General features: G+C 39.4%; 1 non-coding gene across 1 annotated transcript; it reads left to right on the forward strand.

The window, feature by feature from the left end:
- Nucleotides 1–2,135: 2,135 nt before the first annotated feature.
- On the forward strand, nt 2,136–2,238 carry LOC143363874 (U6 spliceosomal RNA). The gene has a single exon (XR_013083940.1). It is a non-coding gene; the product is annotated as a U6 spliceosomal RNA (small nuclear RNA).
- Nucleotides 2,239–20,861: the final 18,623 nt, after the last annotated feature.

A 20,861-nucleotide genomic window follows, 5' to 3' on the forward strand; every position in this document is an offset into this window, starting at 1 on the left:
AAACTATCCAACGAATTTGTTTGAAAATTTGTCGAGAGATTGCCACAGGTAGAACGCTTATTAGGCAAAAAAAATTTGTGTAAAATGTTATTAACATTAAGTAGTATGGGCTAATCGAAAATCTCCGTTTTCTGCCCATTTTTTATTTATGGAAGCATACAACAAATACTTTAATAGATTTTGGTCTGGAACTAATCGTTTTGGCAAGGTGTAATATTGATCTAACTTTGTGCAAAAAATCATGAGACCCTTTCGTCACAATTTAAGTTTAAATATCAACTTTCAGAATTTCCAAGAGTGAATTTTCCGGACGTTACGATTATTTGATGTTCCAGGTGAAATTTTTTAGGAATATTTCTAAATAATAAAGAAAAATGAGAAGTGCATACGATTTATTAATTTTTTATGTATAAGAAAATATTTAATAACAATTTTTTTTATCTGACATAAATTATTTTTACAGCGTTCATTGGAGCACTACCACAAAATACCTGTTGCATTTTTGCGACAGTAGTCCAGTGAACGAAAACTTCGTTTATTTAACATAAAAAATTGTTATTAAATATCTTTTTATATGTATGAATGTCACTTTTTTTTTCTTATCCGATATGTAACCCTTAAAAATTTCACCTGAAACATCAAATAATCATGACTTCCGTGCGATTCATTCTTGGAAATTCCGAAAGTTGATATTTGAACTTAAATTGCCGCGAAAGCATCTCGAAGTATCTCGTGATTTTTTGCACAAAGCTAGATCAATATTATAACTTGCCAAAACGATTAGTTCCAGATCGAAGCTTTTCAAAGGATTTTTTGTATTCCGCCATAAATAAAAAATGAGCGTAACGCAAAGGGGCTTCAGGTTAGTCCATATTACTTAATGTTAAACAACTTTTTTTGGAAAACTTTTTTTTCCAGTCAATAGTTAAAACCATTTGCAATGACCCATATGATTTGTAGACCCCTTAGTATTCAATTATAGGCGGAGTAATTACATAACTTTCGCACTGAAAACTGATGGATTCCCAGGAGCGAGGAAATGGTTATTTACCATGCGTATATCTCCGTAAAAAATTTTTTTTCAAAAATCTGACTTTGGCACATCATGCACGCACTATTAGGCTATACAGAAATAATTTTTTTTTATAAAAATCGAAAATTTATAAAATGGACTTTTTGCCGCCTTGGCACCACTGTGCGCCGTTTGTCCCGGGTGGACCACGTTTCGCGCGGCCGAACGTGGCCCGGCTTCACGGTCTGTAAAAACCCGCCGTTGCCCGGGTTTTTCTCCCGTCGGACGGGCCGAAAATCAGGGCAACGTGACACCGTACAAATTCGTTATTTAATACTAAGATAAAGCTACGAATGGCGTGTTTCAGCAAGAGACTCGAAGATGGACGCTTCTTTTGTTGACGTGCCCATCCTGCTGTGCTCCCTCCTGGGTCTGCTCGTAAATGGGTTCAACCTGCTCGTGATCCTGTGCATACACAAAGAGGTAAATATTTAAAAAATAGAAAACTCCATACAAATACTATATAACTATTACTATAAGGACTGCCTATTACAGTGAAATCTCGTTGTTTGTCAGTCCGCCGTTTTTACTGACAAGATACGAAATCGGAGGTTCTCGCCGAGCGTCCCATTTGAACTACACAGGGAACGCTGGAAACCGTCGTACCCTCTTCAAGTCATAAGAAACCTATAACTTGAAAACGCTACTGACGTGAAAACGGCGAAAACAGCAAAGGTCAAGAGCCGTCGTCGCCGAGAAGTGTGGCACACATTGTCGGCTATATCGGTGTGAGACCAGAAGACTAATCGAATCCAGTTACAAAACTTCTTTATTTGTCATTATTTTTTTTTATGAAACTCTTACCAACATATTTACCAACATGTTTCTGATTAAAACTAAACCAAATATGATTTAATTCCGATGATATATACTTGTGTAATGGACGATGAAATATGTAGGACGATTGTGTTGTGTCTTGACATGTTCTATGCCTTTAGTATAATTTCGTGGTTAGATCGTGCGTAACTCACAGACGATAATCGTCCGTTCGCTGCACCAGATATCCGGTGGGACATATCAAACGCCCTGGTTGGAAATTATGGAGGTTGTGTCTGACATGTAATTGCTTCGACAGCACATATACTAAATTTGGAACGATACAGAGAAGATTAGCATGGTCCCTGCGCAAGGATAACACGCAAAATCGTGAAGCGTTCTGTGCTGTTGAGTACTCGCGTGATCCAGGCACACACCCTTTAGAGAAAAAGTGGAAAAATTGCCATTTTTCACGATTTTCGGCTTAAAATCGCAATTTTTAATCGTTTATAACTCGTAAACGAATAAGTCAATACCGGTGAAATTTTCAGCATGGACATAATTTATTCGAACGAATCAAATACATTCTTTAAATTTTCAATACAGGCTCAGATAAAAGAGCCTGAAAAAATCAACTTTTACTATTTCTTTTGCGATTCCGACCAATTCAAATTTTTTTCAAAAATTTTTTACACCTCGTCTAATAAACTAATCCTTCTAACTTCTCAATAAAATTCAAGTCATTTGATCTAATTTTTAGAAAGTTATGTTGCTTGAAATAGTGTAGACTCAGTTTTGCTCGTTACTGTAAGTAAGAAGTGGCCGCACAATGCACAGATAGATGGATAGATAGATTATAATAGATAGATACGTTATAATAGATAGATAGATTATTACTGTTTTTTTTTTTCCCCGCGGGGAACAGAATTGCAGTCAATCACAGTCCCAGCAGACAGAGGCAGTGAACGTCCGGTGGTTCGACCGCCAACGAATAAACCCTCAGATGAAGAATTATTATGAATTATTATGGACATCCGATTATGTCGCACGAGGAGAAGTAAAAATAGGATTAAGATATATGTTAAAAATTCTACGCAGTAAGGTAGCACGAGAAACGACTCCAACTTTTCTTCCTGCAAGACACGCAGATGAAGTTCTCAGTTTACACGCTGAGAACAAACAGGAAAGGTGTCCAAATATGCCAAATTATAAGAAAAGACGCCGACTTCATGGTAAAAAGATCCTGTCGGCGTACAGCTGACTAGTCAGGAGACATCAAGAAGATAAAAAGATGCAAGGTAGAGACTCCTGTGCCAGCATCTTTGAAAAACAAAGGATTGTGCATCTTATAAAAAGGGGGACCAACTCCTAAAATTCAGTTATAAATAGTCAGTCAGTCAGTCAGACAATCGTGAACAATCAGTTATTCAGTCATAGTCAATAGTCCAGTAGTCTCTTTTGAAGTTAAAATAGTTCGTTCAGTTGTTTCGCGACAAACCGTTTCAAAGACCAGTGTCAGCAGTCGGAGTACATTGTAACCGAATCCGAACCCGTGATCACGGTAATATTAATATTATTATTATTATTATTATAATCAAACTATTTGTAAGCACTCCAGTATATGCGCTATATAAACCATATTTGTAAAATCAAATTTGTAATCTCTGATTCAGAACCACACTTTGAATAAATCAATAATTTTGTTGTTTTCAAAATAAGGGTACAAAGTTATTTAAACGAGCCTCAATTTCCCGAATCATAGCCGGTGTATGCAGGTAGGTTCGAAACTGCGTCCTATCCTCTTAAGATCGTAATTCATACCACTTGGGACGTAACACTATCAAAGCTTGCGAAGGAGTATCTTTGTGTTATGACAACATCTGTTCCTTCCGAAAGAGTATTCTCAAAGACTGGCGAAATAATTAGTAAAAAAAAGAAATAGATTAAAAGACAATATAGTGAATAAAATATTGCTTCTTAATATGTACAAAATAAATCCTTTATTATGTCTATTTCGTACATATTCGCTTTATCTACGTTTTTTTCTTGCCGAAATGTTCCAGTATTTCCACTCGCGGCATTTCTATACTCATGTCAGGTCCGAAATCACAGTCAAATTTAAAGCATCGAGATATTTGAAGGAATCATTTGGCAATCGATACATATAGTATAGAAACAGCTTATAGTGATCAGGAATAAATAACTTCTGTGAATTTGATTGCAAAGTGAAAAAACATTGACCACTTTGACTCGATAATTTCATACCTTACTTCATATATTAATGTATATATATAAGGCGCTAAAACTCAAGGAAGGTAAAGAATATATTTCACAGAAGTCATAAGGAAACACCAATCCCTACGACCCATATCCCATAAATTCCAACTTCAAGAAAACAAGATCTATTCAAATTAAAACATTGATAAAGAAATAATGAGAAAATAACTGCGAAATTTCTTCTTAAGGGCCAGTTTTCCCAGGTGGCCTTGAACAATCGATAGTACCGCTATAACGGCCACTCGAAGAAGCTAAATAGTAACATTTTCGTCCAGTATGGGGAGCTGGGTGCACTTTCCACATTCAGTGTCGAGTGAGAGAGAAAAAAAAAAAAAAAAAAGAAATAAAAATATATATATAGGAAAATGTGCAACTTAGTACGTAAGTCAAATCGTTATGTATATAGGTATAAGGGAAACATATATTTGCGGCTAATGGGTCCGAGTGGACTCAAGTCTTTGTATTATTGTTGTTAATATTAATAGCAATGAAAATAAAAAAAAAAAAAAAAATTCAGTGTCGAGTGGCATTTTCCGAGTATCCTCTCTGATTCGATCGCATGATCTCTGACAATAGAGGCGATCTGAGCATGCGTGGTCCACATCGTAAACGACGGCGCTGCCGTAGCTTCGTTCGAACAGCCGTGCCTCGGCACACTCACACACCACCAGGTCGGCGTGTACGTGTACCGATGAGAATAGCAAGGGTCCGGGATGCCGCTAATCATTCCTCGATCGTGCAAAATGGCAGAGTTGGGCAAAATATTTATCTAAATAAAAATTTCGAATAACTAGTAAAAGATAAAAAAAATTTTTATTCCTTATTCGAAGGTTCAAGTAAAGAAAGTATCTTTATTTGATGTGTATCGAATAATTTTATTCGACGAAAAAAGATAATTTTTTTTATTCGAAGCGGATTTATTCAAACTTCGAATAATTTTTTCATCTTTTATCTTATACCTCGTCTGTGGTGTAGCGTTCATTTCATAACTTTAATTTCGTCAATTTTAAACTGTCCGATATTTTGATAAAGGTCCTCGTATTCTTCAAATTTTGAAAAATGTTCCTGCCACGAAAACATTGCATTTGTCTAAAACAATTGCAATAAATAAATGGTGAAGAAAACATTTTTTTTATTTCAAATGACAACGTTTTTAACGTACCGTACACTCCGGACTGCACCGGACTGTGTGTGCATTTGAGAGTAAAACTGTCGCGAGTTGCTCTCCAGAGTCAAATTCGTCAGTGTTTTATTATGCACGAAAGGAATAGCCCTCTCCGGTAGCAAATACTTCCGATGCTACCGGAGAGTGCCATTCCTTTCGTGCATAATATGTAAAACACTGACGAATTGACTCTGGAGAATAAGTCGCGACAATTTTACTCTTAAATTGGCACGCATCCTTAGAGTGTATGTAGACTAAAAATGTTGTCACTCGAAGAAAATGTTTTTCCACCGTTTATTTTGCAATTGTTTGAAACAAATGTTCCTGCTTTCGTGGCAGGAGCAATTTAAAAACTTTAAGGGAAATGAGGAACTTTCTCATAAAAGCGGACAGTTTCAAATTTCCGTAATTAAAGTTATTTCAAGTGAACGCTGCACCGTGACATACAGCTTCCGACGGCAGGCGCGCGGTAGAAGCAGCGGCCGGACATCTTACCTACGTGCAGCGTTCACTTAAAATAATTTTAATTCTCATTAAATTGTCAGTAATGGGGACACTTTGCGCTATCTCCCCATTCTTTTTCAAATTTTTAAGAATATTCCGGCCATGAAAATATTGCATCTGTTTCAAACAATTGCAAAATGAATGGTGAAAAAAACATTTTTTTCAAATGACAACATTTTTAGTATACTCTCTTACGTTATCACTATATGCTCCCAAAAACTCATCTTTGATCTTTGTCGATTTGTTAGTTCTAGCCGTATAATTTAATGAAACAAGAGTGACACTTTCTTACTTTTCTGTAAAATCATGAAAATCCTTTGAGACTTGTTCATAGGTGACTACAACATATTCAAATTTGAACAAAATGCGAAACATTGCTGCAACAAGAGTCCGATTTCGCGTGGAATGATCCTTATAAGAACAAGGTGAGAGCATATCGTTTCATAGAGGACGAAATACAGAAAGTTTCTGATACAATCGAACGAATCAGTTCGAGGGAACGGCGAGAACGTCCGCGACGTCGGCCATTGTGGATGGAAATCATTTTCCTTAGCCTCCGCCGAGGAATAAAAAGTCATGTGCAGCTCTGAAGACGCAGGGAATCGAATCGCATAGTTATCGGATGCACCGGCCAGCCTCGTTTTCATAACTTACCTTGGCCGGGAAACCATGGCGTTGTGAAAACAATTAGTTAATGGGACGCGGGCCAAGTTTACAAGCTGATCGAGTTACGTTTAATAAAGTCAGAGAATTTTAAACTTTCGTCACTTGCCCGGTTCGATCTATCGCTTGAAATTACCGGTCGAATTAACGGGGCTTTTAGGGGTTGTAACCCCCGACGAATTAGATCGGGTTAGATAAACGTGGAAGTTCGTGTCATCTATTAACCCTTAACACCCCAACGTGCTTCTGTATCATAACTGACCACTACTGTCCAAAATATGGCGAGTGTATAATCGATTAATAAAATGGCTTTTAGCAAACAAATAAGATCTATCGGTTTCTAGAAAATCGAAATATGCTCAAGTAGTATGCTCGACGATTATACGGTTCACACACAATTACAGACGTATTTCGCGCGTCCTCGTATCTCCGGGAGATAAAAATGAATTTCTTCATCCCCTCAATCAAGAAAACCACTTAGGAGATCCTTCGTTTTTACGCGAACAAAGGTGGCTGCTTTGCGGGAAGTTTTTTGACGGGAAATTAGCGGAGATGTTGACACCGTTGTTGCTCGTACATCTTACTTTTTTGTAATAAGGAATGCCATTGTGCTTAAATAAAAAGAAAAATTAAAATCGACTTTTACGGATGTTGCACGCAATTTCGCGCAGGAAATAATTCCAAGATATAACGAAAGATAGAAATGTTTCTGATCGGTGTACGTTAGCGTACCGTTTTCATTATTTTCAACCGATCCGTCGGAAACTACCTTTAAGAAGTTCAGCTATCTTCTTTCCTGCAATAACCCCAAAGAAAATGATTATATCCGGCTTTTCAGATTGATTTCAATTATATCTACACTACAAAATTCAATAGAATGGAGTAGAATTTTTCTTGATTTTAGATCTACAAAGTTGCTACCACTGAAAATAAGATTTCGTGGGGTTTATTAAAGTTTGACTACAGAAACTGAAAATTGCCCAAACATCCGCAGTCCATCGACAAGAATCACCCGCCATAATAAATAAAATATCTCGTTAAGCATCGCGTCCGTGATGAGAGGCAAAAAGCACATGAATTTTTCACACCCCCCAAAATAGAAGGACTCGGCAGTTAAGGTCAAACGTCTCTCGTCGTTCTCATAAGGTCATCGAAGTTGAGATGAGTCACAAGTGATCGAGGGCTGGTTTGTCGATCGCCGGACAATTTCTGAATTACCGAAATTTGGAAGTACAGTGAATTTTCGATATATGTCAACAACACGGGTCTTGCCAGTGTCATCACCATTGTTGCATTTCGATAAGAAACTTTCGATTCTTGTATCGAAAACCTTTACAGAAAATAAAATTGTTCTAAATAAATAATAAGTTGATCGTAAAAAATAGAAACAAGATGAAAATGTGCCTGTTCTTTCAACAACTTTCATAAATTGAAAATAATATTCTCCAATTTTTCTAACACCTTCACAATTTAGCTTTCCAGTTTCCATTTTTCTATAAATGCACAAAATGCACTTAACGATGTTTGTTTATTGCCCGTTGTTCAATTCCATTTTTGACAATCCACTCTCGACAATCGCGTTCGATACGGTGTTCCACGGATTCCACGTCGCAATTAACACGGGCCGGAAGTCACCGCGCATAATTTTGCGTAAGGAGAGTTAGACACTGTCAAATGGCGGAAGACGAACACTGCGGGCTTAATTGTGATCCTTATTGGGCCCACCGTGAAATATGGAACAAGAAGCGGATCGCGTGTTATTGTATGCGCCTCGTATTCGGGCGCACACGATCCCGGCCGACGGGATATAATACCCTGCGGGAATAATGATTCCCCTCTGTGACGCAAATTTTTCGAGCGGAGAATGAAATTCGAATTTTTACGGATAAACAAGAAAGCCCGTCACGTGCGCGATTTCAACGGGAATATCTACATATGTCGGGTATGCAAACAAGAACTTATTCATCCCATTCTTCCGTTTGTTTCAAACGCCAATGCAACTCGATGAATAAATATGAACTTCCCGGAACATGCGAAAAATCCCTCGGCGAAATAGTCAATCGAAGTTTTCTTGTGAGGTTTAAAGCAAACGCGAAGTATTCGTCAAACAATTTGATTATTTATTAAATTATTTCTTAATCTATTTAATAATCAGAATAATTATTCTTAGAATACGATAGAATTTCGTGGCTTGATTTCGAGAAATATTGTAATCGAATACCGTTGTCTGGCCCTCCGGAATTTTAATTAAAAATTCCGTAAAATTAACAGAGCTATGGCACGCGATCAGTTCATGCTCCTACGATACTCAGCACGACACGTAGAACGTAAAACGCGTTGTTTGGGACAATTCTAATTTCTTAAAATCTCTATTAACAGTTAGAATTTCTAACAACGATGATACTATTAAAATAAATTGGGAGAGAAAAAAAGAAGAAAGCTGCATGGAACTGGAAGAGGGAAACGGTAGAGGAAGTCAAGGAATTCTGTTATTTAGGAATAAAGTTTGAAAGCAACGGAAAGATAGCAGGTCACGTAAAGGAAAGGATAAAGAGAGCGAACGTGGTCCTAAATCAAGTATGGGGAATCGGCGAAAGGAAATTTAAAAATGATTTTAAAATGAGAATGTTTCTCTTTGATACGTTGGTACTGGGGGTACTCCTATACGGGGTAGAGCTATGGGGCTTTAAGGAGAGAACAGAAGTAGAAAGGATTCAGCTGAAATATATAAAGTGGACACTTGGTTTGGACGTGCGTACCCCAGGATACTTGGTAGTGGAAGAAACAAAAAGGGCGAGGCTTAGAGTAAAGGCAGGAATTAGGGCATGGAAATACACGGAAGGAGTAAGAAACAGAGCAGGGAGGAAGATAGTCAAGGAATGTCTGAAGGAAAAGGAATCAGGGAAAGTTCAGGGCGAAAGCGGAAAAGAAAGGGAGGAATACTTAAAGAGAAACGGATGGAGCCAAGCAGGGGTGGAAGAGATGATAAGGCTAGAGATGGAGGTAGCGGAGAGGCTAAAGGAGAGAGACATTGAGGTACAACGGCAAGAACAATATACAAGGATAGAGCAGTCAAAATATAACAAAAGGTACAAGTTTATAAGAGTGGCAGAGTTACCAGAATACCTAAGTAAGGAGGGAAGAGGGGAAAGTCAAAAGTTAGTAGCCCAAGTAAGATGCGGAAATGCAGAAAACTGGAACAAATACTGGCTGGGAGACGAAGCAAGAGAATGCGACCTGTGTGGGGACAGGTATGGCAATCTGGAGCATCTAACAAGAGAATGCAGGGAAATGGAGGGAAGGATCAGGATGGAGGACATAGTGAGTGGGAGGATAGATACAAATGTTGAAGCGCGGCTTCAAAAGTTCAGGAAGAAGAGAGATAAGCGAGCAGAAATATAAAGGTAATATAAGGAAGCGTAAACCAAAGATAACAGACTAGGAAATGGTGCAATAATCAGAATAAGAATAGGAACAGGCAGAATATAGGTAGAGTAGTCAGGGTAGGGATGGGTGAGTCGAAGAGGGAAGGGGGGAGAGAGAGAGAGAGAGAGAGAGAGAGAGAGAGAGAGAGAGAGAGAGAATTAATGCGTGGATAAGATAGTTATTTTTTGTATTCATAGGTTATTGTAAACCGGGTCCAATTCTTGGCCGTAAGGCTGAATAAAGCAATATTATTATTATTACTTTTTATAATAACTTTTATCATAACAATAAATTTTATATAACTTTTTCCTCCGTGAAAATGTTCTGCTCGGCTTCGTTAAGGAGTTATTAACGAAAAACGCGGGTCAATCAGAGCGCGGATACATTGAAAATTTAAAAAAATATTTATTTCAATTCTTCCGTAAATGACCATGGGATTTCGCGAGATTGGAAATAAAATAAAAATCACGTTCGCAACAAATGACGCGTTTATTTTATCGCGTTTTGTGTATAATCGCGTGGATGGTCTATTTGCCCGTTGGCCGGAAATATCCGCGCTTATTAAAATCGAAAATTTAACAGATTACATGTTTACGGAGAGAGAAGAGTCATCGAGTCGTTCGGGCGAAATATTAATCAATATATTGCGAATTTTAATGCGAAAGAAATATCGCCTGCGTTCGTTGAAAAATACAGAGACCAAATTTATTTCCCTTTTAAATCGTTTATGCGTTTCTAGATTTTCTAAATGCTTCTATACTGTTTTGCGTTTGATCCATCCATTTTTAACACGAATCTATAAAATCCTCGGTCTTGTTAATCATTGTTCGTTTAGCCTGGGATGAATAATCGTTCAAAATATAATGTTTTAAATTCGATGCTCTCAATGGGCTGATACAAAAACCTTTTAAATTCCACGAATTTGAATGTGAAGATATTTAATCTCCCGATCAAGAGCTTTCGACAGAACGTAACAAATCCGATTTTACCGTTTCCATTCGCGGGATTGGCCAGCAGGGACACGGTAGGAATCAGTGTTAGTTGTGGCCAATAATTTCATTGTTACGTTTTCAACGCCGTAAGGAAAAAATCGGCTTGATACTCCGCGTTTTTCAGCTACAGTGAAATTTTATCTTCGACTTTTCCTCGTTTTTCATTCTACATTACCCCCGGTTCTGCTTGGTAGCGTTCACGTTCGTGTCGGCCCCACCCCCTCTGCCCTTCGCCGTTACGTCAGAGTAATAAGTTTCAGGAGCCACTGCTCGATCGCTGGTCGTTTAATCGGCTGCGAAATATCGGAAATTGTTACATGCTTCTCGTATGCTGATTTATTTTATTTCTGCCCCCATCGATTGGCTGCCTCGATTTTACAATCACTAAATAATATAAATCCGTTTCGAAGAGGATACGTTGAGCAACAGTATCCGCTTCGTATTTTCCGCATTTCTTCACAGGTGAGGAGAGGTGTTAGCTCCACTTTTGCCAGTTCCACTATCATAATTTTTCCAGCCACGAGGCTCAGGGACAAACAGTTTCTCTGGAAATAAAGCATCGCCTCCGGAAAGGGCAAATTTTTTCGTGCAACACAGGCACGCGCGGTTTGCTAGAGTCTTACACAGAATGTATGTCGCGGTGTGTACCACCCACGTGCTCTCAGCAAATACCACCCTTTTCTTCAGTGAGAACAGAAGCATCCCGGTGGTAACAATATCGCTACCCGCTAACCGATACTACGTATCGTCCCTTTGACAGCGAAACTGTATATACGTGACATCCTTTCTTCCCACCCCTGCGACCGTCAGAGATGAGAACCGCGCCAAGGGAAGAGAATTTAGGGGGAGAATTGCTTACGGCGTTTTTAATACGTCTGATCGCCATACGGTTGACCCCTCGTGTTTTTGTTCTCTTCTGGCTACGACTTATTCCTCGTCGGTCACTCGTGACTCCTATTTAATCTGTGAATCATTGGTAGGATGATAGAAAACATGATGATGGGCTAGAAATAGTTAACGCATTGGTTACCAGCGGTTGTTTTGGCAATAGACTTCATCATATGATATTGTTTAAGATGTCCTTTTTTAAAATGTGGTGTCATATACGGTCGGTAAAATATCGATAGAAAGAGAAATAATTACAGTAGAACCTCGCTTCGTCGACCGTCATTTATTGCTAGAACTCCTCGTCCCTTTCATACTCACAAGGGAACATAATCAGATGCGAAAATCCGATTTTGATGAAACTTGTGGGAGCTTATAGTTCTTTGAAAAATATTTCACACTTGTTTTTTTTTTATCGGCAACCATCCACTTTGAAGGGGTGAAAACAGCCCTCAAAGTTGGCGGTCAAAACCATATTTTTGGAGATATCTCGGAAACCAGAGGTCCAAAAAATTTGAATTTTTTTTTAAATTGTGTGTTTTTCACACTTTTTTTTTTTTAAAGTTTGTTGTTTAAACAATATATTAAAAATTTGATTTTTTTGCGGCGCGCCGTAATTATAATTAGCACCGCGTCACGCTGCTACCTGCGCCACCTTCTTTCGCTACTAATAAAATAATAAACGACACATAACCCAGTGGTATTGTTTAAAATACTATACAGGTTTATACTAAATGCTTATATTTCGATAAAACCAGCCAGAATTCCTTCCTACGCACGCCAGGCGCAAGAATATCTTCCATTATGCATAATTATTGTTAAATGGCAAAAAAAAATCCTGAAACATGTACCCCCTATTTTGGATCAAAGATCACACACCCAAGTTTACATTAAAATGAACTAACAATAAATAAGGGAAACTGAAGAAAAATCAAATTTTTAATATATTGTTTAAACAAGAAGCTTTTGTTAAAATTTTCTTGCGCGACTACATTTCCCATTGAAAAACACACAATTTAAAAAAAAATTCAAATTTTTTCGACGTCTGGTTTCCGAGATATCCCAAAAAATATGGTTTTAACGCCCGAGTGTATGGTTGCTGATAAAAAAGCACGTGTCAAATTTCTTTCAAAGAACTATAAGCTCCCATAAGTCTCATCAAAATGGGATTTTCGCATCTGAATATGATCCCTTGCCAGTATCGCCAGATAAGGTGAGGCAGCACAAATTGACGGGAAAAAGTTACCCTCTGTCTGCCAGTACCGGATTAGTCAGATATAAAACCCGTCATGTTACCGGGGGCTAGAACTTTCTGTGAACAATATTTTTTAGTGTTGGTGTTAATTTTTAAAACATAAACGCATGCTCTTCTGTGTAAAAAAGAGATATTGTACATACATAGTACAAATTAAAAAGTACTAACATAGCTATATTTCAGATGTCAGTTTTATTTCGGTATCTATTTCAGACGTTAAAACCACGTCTTGAAAAAGACGTCTTTAGGGGAGTCATATCGTCGTCATTTATTTCAATAATTCATCATAGATTTGAAGATACGAATTTTGGCCACGAACTCGGCCGAATTCGCCACTGTGCGATGGCTGGCAACTTGAGGTTGTACTCACACCCGAGTCGGAGCTTTCGTTGACACATGTTTAGAAAGTTAGGGGTCTTTACTGTGGACGATACCTTGTTCTTAAGGGAGCCGGCAGGCATTTGGCCTTGACTGTCACGCTATGTTATCCTGTGCCTTTTTTCTAGACATTTTACGTCTTAAATAAGTAAGTAATCAATTAAAAATGCATACCACCGTGTTTGTACATGTCTTCGCTACGTCTGTATAGAGCCCTTTTTTCGATACGAACACTAAATCTCGCGAAATTAAGAGAATCTCTCAGCGGCAGCCATCTTGTGACGTCATACTTGCTTCAGAATTCGAATTTTCTGCCGAATATTGTTAATTACTCCCCGATGAGGTAGAAATTCGAAATTTGGGCTCTATACAGACATAAATTGGACTTTTAGGAAACACAAGTGACCACTTTTAAACTGCTCATTGCAATATTGAAGCGATAGTTTGAAAAGGTTTTGACCCATGTATAAGCATATGGATTTCAAACCCTGCCGGCCCCCTTAAGGGATCTGGCCGCGGAGTGGGGATGGGCGAGGGTGTCTTCTAGGAGCGCGAGTGACTTCTCATTACTTATCGTGGAACCATCCGGAGACGTATTCGGCACTTTAAGTAATTTTGCGAGTGAATCGATCTGGGAGCAGGAGCAAGTGTGTGAAGTGAGAACAACATAATTCCACATCGTCATTCTTGTAATATTCAGACAAGTAAGTATTTTTATTGCTACTATTTGTTATCGTTCGTGTTTTTGCTTATGCTCTTCCGCTATATTTGTTACATTGATATAACTTCTCTTAATTTCCGTATATATCTCTTTAATTAATGTTTAAATTAGTATGTTTTCTTATAAACCATGCCACAGAAATTTTGACTGTATTTTTCAATTCTAGGCAAGCAAACAATGGAAACTGCAACGTGGACGGTGGTTCAGTTCATCGAAGATGGCAGCATGGAGGCAGTGCTAACAAAGTGGTTAGAGGGCGAAAATTGTTACTGGCCACCACTGCAACGGGGTCGTTTGATGACCGCAATAAAAAAAATGGAGGCCAGTAACAATTTATGGACCAAGTACAAGGTCAAGATTTTTAGAAACAGCACTTTCGGTAAGTTACAATTTGTTCAGGATTCAAGCGTTGGAATTCGGCGGCTATTGTCTCAACTGGCGACCGCTGTATCATACAGTTTTTGTCTCGTATGTCAACACGCGGCAAGAACGCGTGTCGCCGTTGCTCGACACCGCGTAGCAACAGTTTCGTCTCTCATTGGCCGAATTTCAACGCTCGAATCCTTCAAATCGAGACAAACAAGGATTATCCGATTCGGGAGCACCAATCACGGTGCTCCACATTCGATGGTCCTTGTTATTGAAGGCATCTGCGTGTGCCTTCTCGCTCTCTTAATGTTCGTCACTCGCATCACGCTGCTTAACGCTCTTAACGTTCGTCTTCAGTCATATTTCTCGCGCTAGTTTGCTGCTCGCGCTCGTCTCGCTCAGGTCAGATTTCAAAATCTCTCGCTCGGAGACTCTCGCGATCTCGAACTGCTCTTTCGCAGTATTTTCTACAATCTTCCGCGCCACGTTACGTGCATTCTGCCGCGTGTTGAAGATCTCCGTCGCCCGCGTTAAAGATTTCCGTATCGCGGTGGCACGCGTTTCGCGTTCCGACGGCAGAAATCTGCACGCGCAAGATATCCGTCCATCCGCCGGCTCGCGATTCTCGATCGCGCTTTCTCTCTCTCGATCGTGCGCACCTCGTGACGTCCTCGTTCTCTCCATCGCTCGCGAGTGACCGGCTGGTCGTGCCGCCTGTGATCGGTCTGCGATCAATAAAGTGCAGTTTAATATATCTCTCTCTCTCTCTCTCTCTCTCTCTCTCTCTCTCTCTCTCTCTCCGTCAAACTCTGACTCTCTACTTCCGCGACCGCGACCTACCTCGCATATATAGCCCGATGGTCCTTAATACATACACCCGAATCGGATCACCTACATCGCTCGCGGTCGTCGCACCTTCCTTACTCTCTCACATTCATTCGCACCCGCTCGCTCGGGCATTCACCTGTCGTTGCGTTGATGTTTTTCGGCCATCCGCGGACGACCTGCTCCACAAAAACGCTGGTCGTTTTTGCGTTTTCGCTGACCTAATCGGCGATTTCCGCCAACGGCTCCGTCCCCTACGTTTATGTTAAACAAAAACGAACAAACAAAAAGAAACAAAGAAACAACTGACAAACTAAAACATGAAAATAAACAAACAAACAAACTTATATTTTATATATATTTATTTTTTATTTATTTATTTTTATTTCCTTACAGAATATTTATTATATAATTTATGATAGGGGAATATTCAAAGTAAAATTAAAATTAAACAGAAACAAACAAACAAAACAAACTAAAACATCGAAATAAACAAACAAACAAACGAAAAGAAAAGAAATCATCTATAATAATAATTATGATTAATATTGATGCCGCGGCCTCTTGGAAATAACATTGTAGCGGCGTGAAGTGAGCGTGAAGAGAGAAAGAGAAAGAATGTGTCAGTACGCGTGAAGTGAGCATGAAGAAAGAGAGCGAGGATGAACAAATGAGCGTGAAGAAAGAGAGCGAGTATGAACAAATGAGCGCGAAGGAAGAGAGAGAAAGAATGAGTAAATACGTGTGAAGGAGCGAAAGAAAAGATAGAACGTAGAGACGCGTGCGTGTAGTTTTCACCAGAAGCAAACGAACCAGCGTGTGAGACGGTTGCAAACCGCGTGTAAAAAAGTAATAAAAGTGAATTCCAAGAATACAGCGTGAAAAGTGTGTTAGAAAAATCGAAGTAAGCAAACGGTCGAGGCAGGCCATGTGGTTTTTGTCAGCGCGTTGCCCTTCCACAAGGGAAAGTCCTTTAGCTTGGGGGTGTCATAAACAAGGGGGCATACTGTCGAAGGCGTTCTCACGGCTGAGGATTTTTGGGACAGCAGGACATTCTGATTCTGACTGTCGTCGTGTACAGTTGTCGTGAATAAAGATTCATAGTATTTTGTAATACGCCCACATTTATTTAAGTTAACGATATCGCGTTATCTATCTTTCTAGTACTTTCTTACAAGTGAATAAAAGAAGCCTAACAACATTATAAAAATAATTTATAATTACTTTGTATTTAAATTATATAATAAGAATTATATTTATTATTATTTTAATTTATAGTTATTATTATTTATTTTAGTTTATTTTATCGCCTGTGTGTGATGAAAGCAGCCTCTCTTTTTTTAGCCCCGCATCCGCTGGCGGTACTCCGCCCGCTTTATCAGCTTGGCCAATTTATTCTGAAACATAATATTATGCTTTATAATTTTTTAATTATTCACCATTTATTTATTATTTTATTATTTCTTCATTTATTCTATATTTACTTACATAAGAATCATAATTTAGCCTAGCCGTGGAGGTGGGCGGGGGCCCACGTTCAAATGGCCTCGGGATGCGGGAGGGCGGAAAGTTGGGCGGCAACAATTTTACCGCAATGGGCGACGGTATCTGCGAGGCCCGTGGCGTTGGGGCGGATGGCCCCTGTTCTAAGGACATTTTTTCAAATTTGATGGTGTTTGGTTCCATAATTCTGGAAAAGAAAAAAGAATTACTTCATGCGCCGTCTCGAAAATGTCGGATTCAAATTGACGCGTATTATAGTGTTGTTTGGAATTTGGAAGTGTGCAAGAACGGTTTTTTCGGGATCGTATCGGATTCTCGAACAAAGATTGTAAGTCATTGCAGGTGTGCAATAATTCGAAAGAATCGGTTACCCAATCGTTGGGACGGGTCGGAAATCCATAGGATCGAGATCAATCACTGAAGAGCAAAATTCTTCACTGATTCGTCTCGACCCCATGGATTTCCGACACGTCCGAACGATTCAGTGCACGACTCTTGCGAATTATTGCACACCGGCAGTCACTCACAATCTTTGTTCGAGAATATGATACGATGTCGAACAAAACATTCTCGCACACTTCTAAATTGTATATATCACTATAACACTTCACGACGCGTCCAACGAATCAAGTCTATTCGTCTAATGTAACAAAAATGTTTATATCTCAGAAACGGTTGACCTTTCGACCTATGTTTACTATAGCTTTTTCACTCAGCACTGTGTATCCTATATACCATATAAATATTGAATGGTTTTTTTTTAACACCCTGTATATATATATATAACATGTATCCAACGGCAGAAGGTGAAGTTTTCAAGCTACTACACGCTGTAAGGAAAATAAATTGTAGGGACAACCTGAGAATAAATGAAGGGATCGTTTGCGGTGCAATTACAAAATTGTCTCTACCTGAAATACTTGCACTTGTGAAGACCATTCAACGTTTATGAACTCAATGGATACATATATAGAAACAACTTATCGTGATCATGAATAAATTACTTCTGTGAATTTGATTGCAAAGTGGGAGAACATCGACTCGATAATTTCATAGGGTGGATAATAAAAATCTCCTTGTGGATTTTAACAAAAGAACACACCCCCCCCCCGCCCTAAAGAACAAATTCGGTCATTCAAAATAGGCAGAATTTTTCATCGAAATAGATAGTTTTTTGCAAATATCTCGGAAAATAAAGAGACCGCCGTACTGTGCGGACTAATGGCCTGTTTTTGGGCACTTCTCGTAATTTGGTTATTAATGTATAAATATGTATCAGAAATTGTTTGCAGAAAATTAAATTTACTGTGGCGGCCGTGCAAATAGCACGCCGACGAACCGCCAATATACATTGTAAACGCGGCGGCGACCGTCCTCGGAAAGCCGCAAAGAAACACGTGAAGATCGGCTCCGGGGACGGTCGCCATCTGTTAAACAATTGACTGACGCGAGGGAGAGGTGGTCAGTCAAAGGTATGCGATCGACACTCGGTCGCGAACGTCGATACAGGGCAGTCGACGGTCCACCGACCAATAAAGACGTATACCACCGAACACGGCCTCGATCATTACACCGGACACCCACATTTACCAATATAATTAATAAATTTAACAAAGATTTTATTTTTAAAAACATTCAATTTAAAACGAAATTAATAATAAATGAAGTATATGCAAAATTAGTAATAAGAGACTTGAGCAAATTATAATAGTAGTAAACAAAATAAGCAAACTTAACAAATCACTATTCGCTATAAACAATTTCGATCTATCTTTACATTCTTATTACTTTTCCAGTAGGTGTAAAACATATATTAAAAACAAATTAAGAATACGTAAAATGACATGATGCGAGTTACATGATGCGTAGTAGACATGATGCGCCTCCCCTCAGGTCAATCAACGAATGGGGATGAGTCTTTCGGGATTTTCGGGTCCATCCCTTGGAAGAGTTGGACACCAACGAGATGGCCAGCAAACGGACCCCGGACAGCAAACGCAGCAGTCATTCCGTTGTTATCAGACTTTCGCGATCGTACGCAACCACAGCACTTTCAATCGGATCCCGTTACCCAATATTAAATTGGCGGGTAACTTTTCGGCGATACGGGTACGCGACGCGTTCACAACGGTGAATCCGAGCCTTACAACCTCGGGTGGATATACAGTGGAAATCCGCGCGGCACACTCGATAGTCGCATCGCAAAACACTGGATCAGGTTATTCGGCTATCGAAACTTGCCAGTTAGTCGTTCCTAAACCATTCGAGAGTAAAATATTATTGTTTTCATTTATTGAAACAGCCCCTTGCGGGCCACACGGGGATACCGCTCCATCTCCGTCAAGGTGGTGGGCCTCCTCGCAACGGTTCCATCGTTCCATTTGGCGGCGGCAGAGCGTGGGAAGTTATACCACATCGCCTGCTCGTTCCGCCGCCCGGTGGAGGTGGAGCTTATGCGCGGGGAGGATGAGGAGCTTGTGGCTCTGATACGCCAAGCCCGGGCGGATACGTTTGCTGAATGGGGGAAACTGCTCGCTACGGAAAACACTTCAACAAGCAAGCGCTTTAAGAGAAGCTTTCCTAGGCGTATCAAGCAGAGATTGGTGCGTGTCACAAGCACATTCGAAGCGAGATCACCGTCACAACGCTAAACTGGTGCGGATACCTACACAGACTGAGCCTAATCAAGATGCATGGGGTACTAAGTACCAAAAAGTGGGATCCGATAATCTCTGGGGATTGAAATGTACAGAAGTGAATGTGTGGCCTACCCATGTTGTCGGCGCTAGTATGTATGAGATACATCCTGACATAGAAGCAAATAACCCCAGCGTTAGGTGTTATGGAGCGACTGATACATATTGGATGATCTCGACAACTGTTGCTGGGGCTAAGGAGCAGTTTATAATTAGGCCGAAACAGCCGTTTATATTTTTCTGCAAAGGACTTGTTAGAGTTGTTTTAGCTCATGTAATTGTTAGCAAAAACAAACTTCCTTCAGGACAGTGCATTTATGCGTTGTCACGTCCGGTGGTTCGACCGTAAATGAATAAACGCTTAGATAAAGAATTAGTATTAATTATTATAGAAAAACCCGATGATGTCGCGCGAGAGGAAATAAAATAAGATTAAAGTATATGTTAGCAATTCTACGCAGTTAGGTAGCGCGGAAAAAGACTCCAACTTATCTTCCTGCAAGACACGCAGACGAAGATCAGTTTACACCTTGGAAACAAACAAGAAGAATATTATGCCGAATTACAAGAAAAGACGTCGACTTCATAAGTAAAAGAACCCTGGCAACACACAGCTGACTAATCAGGAGACATTGAGAAGATCAACTCCTCAAAATGAGTTCAGTCAGTTAGTAAAAGATCCATACGTTAGACGCGTCGTGCAATTATTAACAGTTCTTTTTAAAATCTACGAGTTTCGACGTATAAGTCCCGCGAAGTGCTCGTGAAAGTTCAGCAACTTCGACCTGCGAGCCACTGCGGAAAACCAGCGACTACAACCTGCGAGCGCCCTCCCGAAATCAGCGACTGCAAACTTGCGAGCGATCTCCAAGAATCAGCGACTCGATAAATTAATATTATTATAAAGCGAAACACTTGTAAGCCCTCTAGCTTATGCGCTATACAAAATCCCTGCTTGTAAAGTAAAGTCAAACTTCGAATATCTGATTCAGCACCTAATTCTGAATAAATCGATAATTTTGTTGTTTTTTAAAAATACGGATACAACTTATTTAATCAATCCTCAATTTCCCGAATCGTAGCCGATGAATGCAGGTAGGTTCAAAACTGCGACTTATCCCCAAAAAATTATAATCCGCCCCACCTGGGACATAACAAAAATTGGTGACAGCGGTGGGATAAAGCGCAGTGACAAAGACCTTTGATCAACAAAATATTAGAAAGTTTTGGAAAGAACCTTCAATATATGAGTATGTATATCGGAAAATTAGTCCAGAGAAGCTGCTATCAATCCTCAGCACATCAACTTGTATGGGTAAACCAGTGATAAATTACATCAGAAACCCTGATATCCCAGAGACCAACTATATAAAA

Source organism: Halictus rubicundus, unplaced genomic scaffold, assembly GCF_050948215.1.
Source record: "Halictus rubicundus isolate RS-2024b unplaced genomic scaffold, iyHalRubi1_principal scaffold0160, whole genome shotgun sequence".
Lineage (NCBI taxonomy): Eukaryota > Metazoa > Arthropoda > Insecta > Hymenoptera > Halictidae > Halictus > Halictus rubicundus.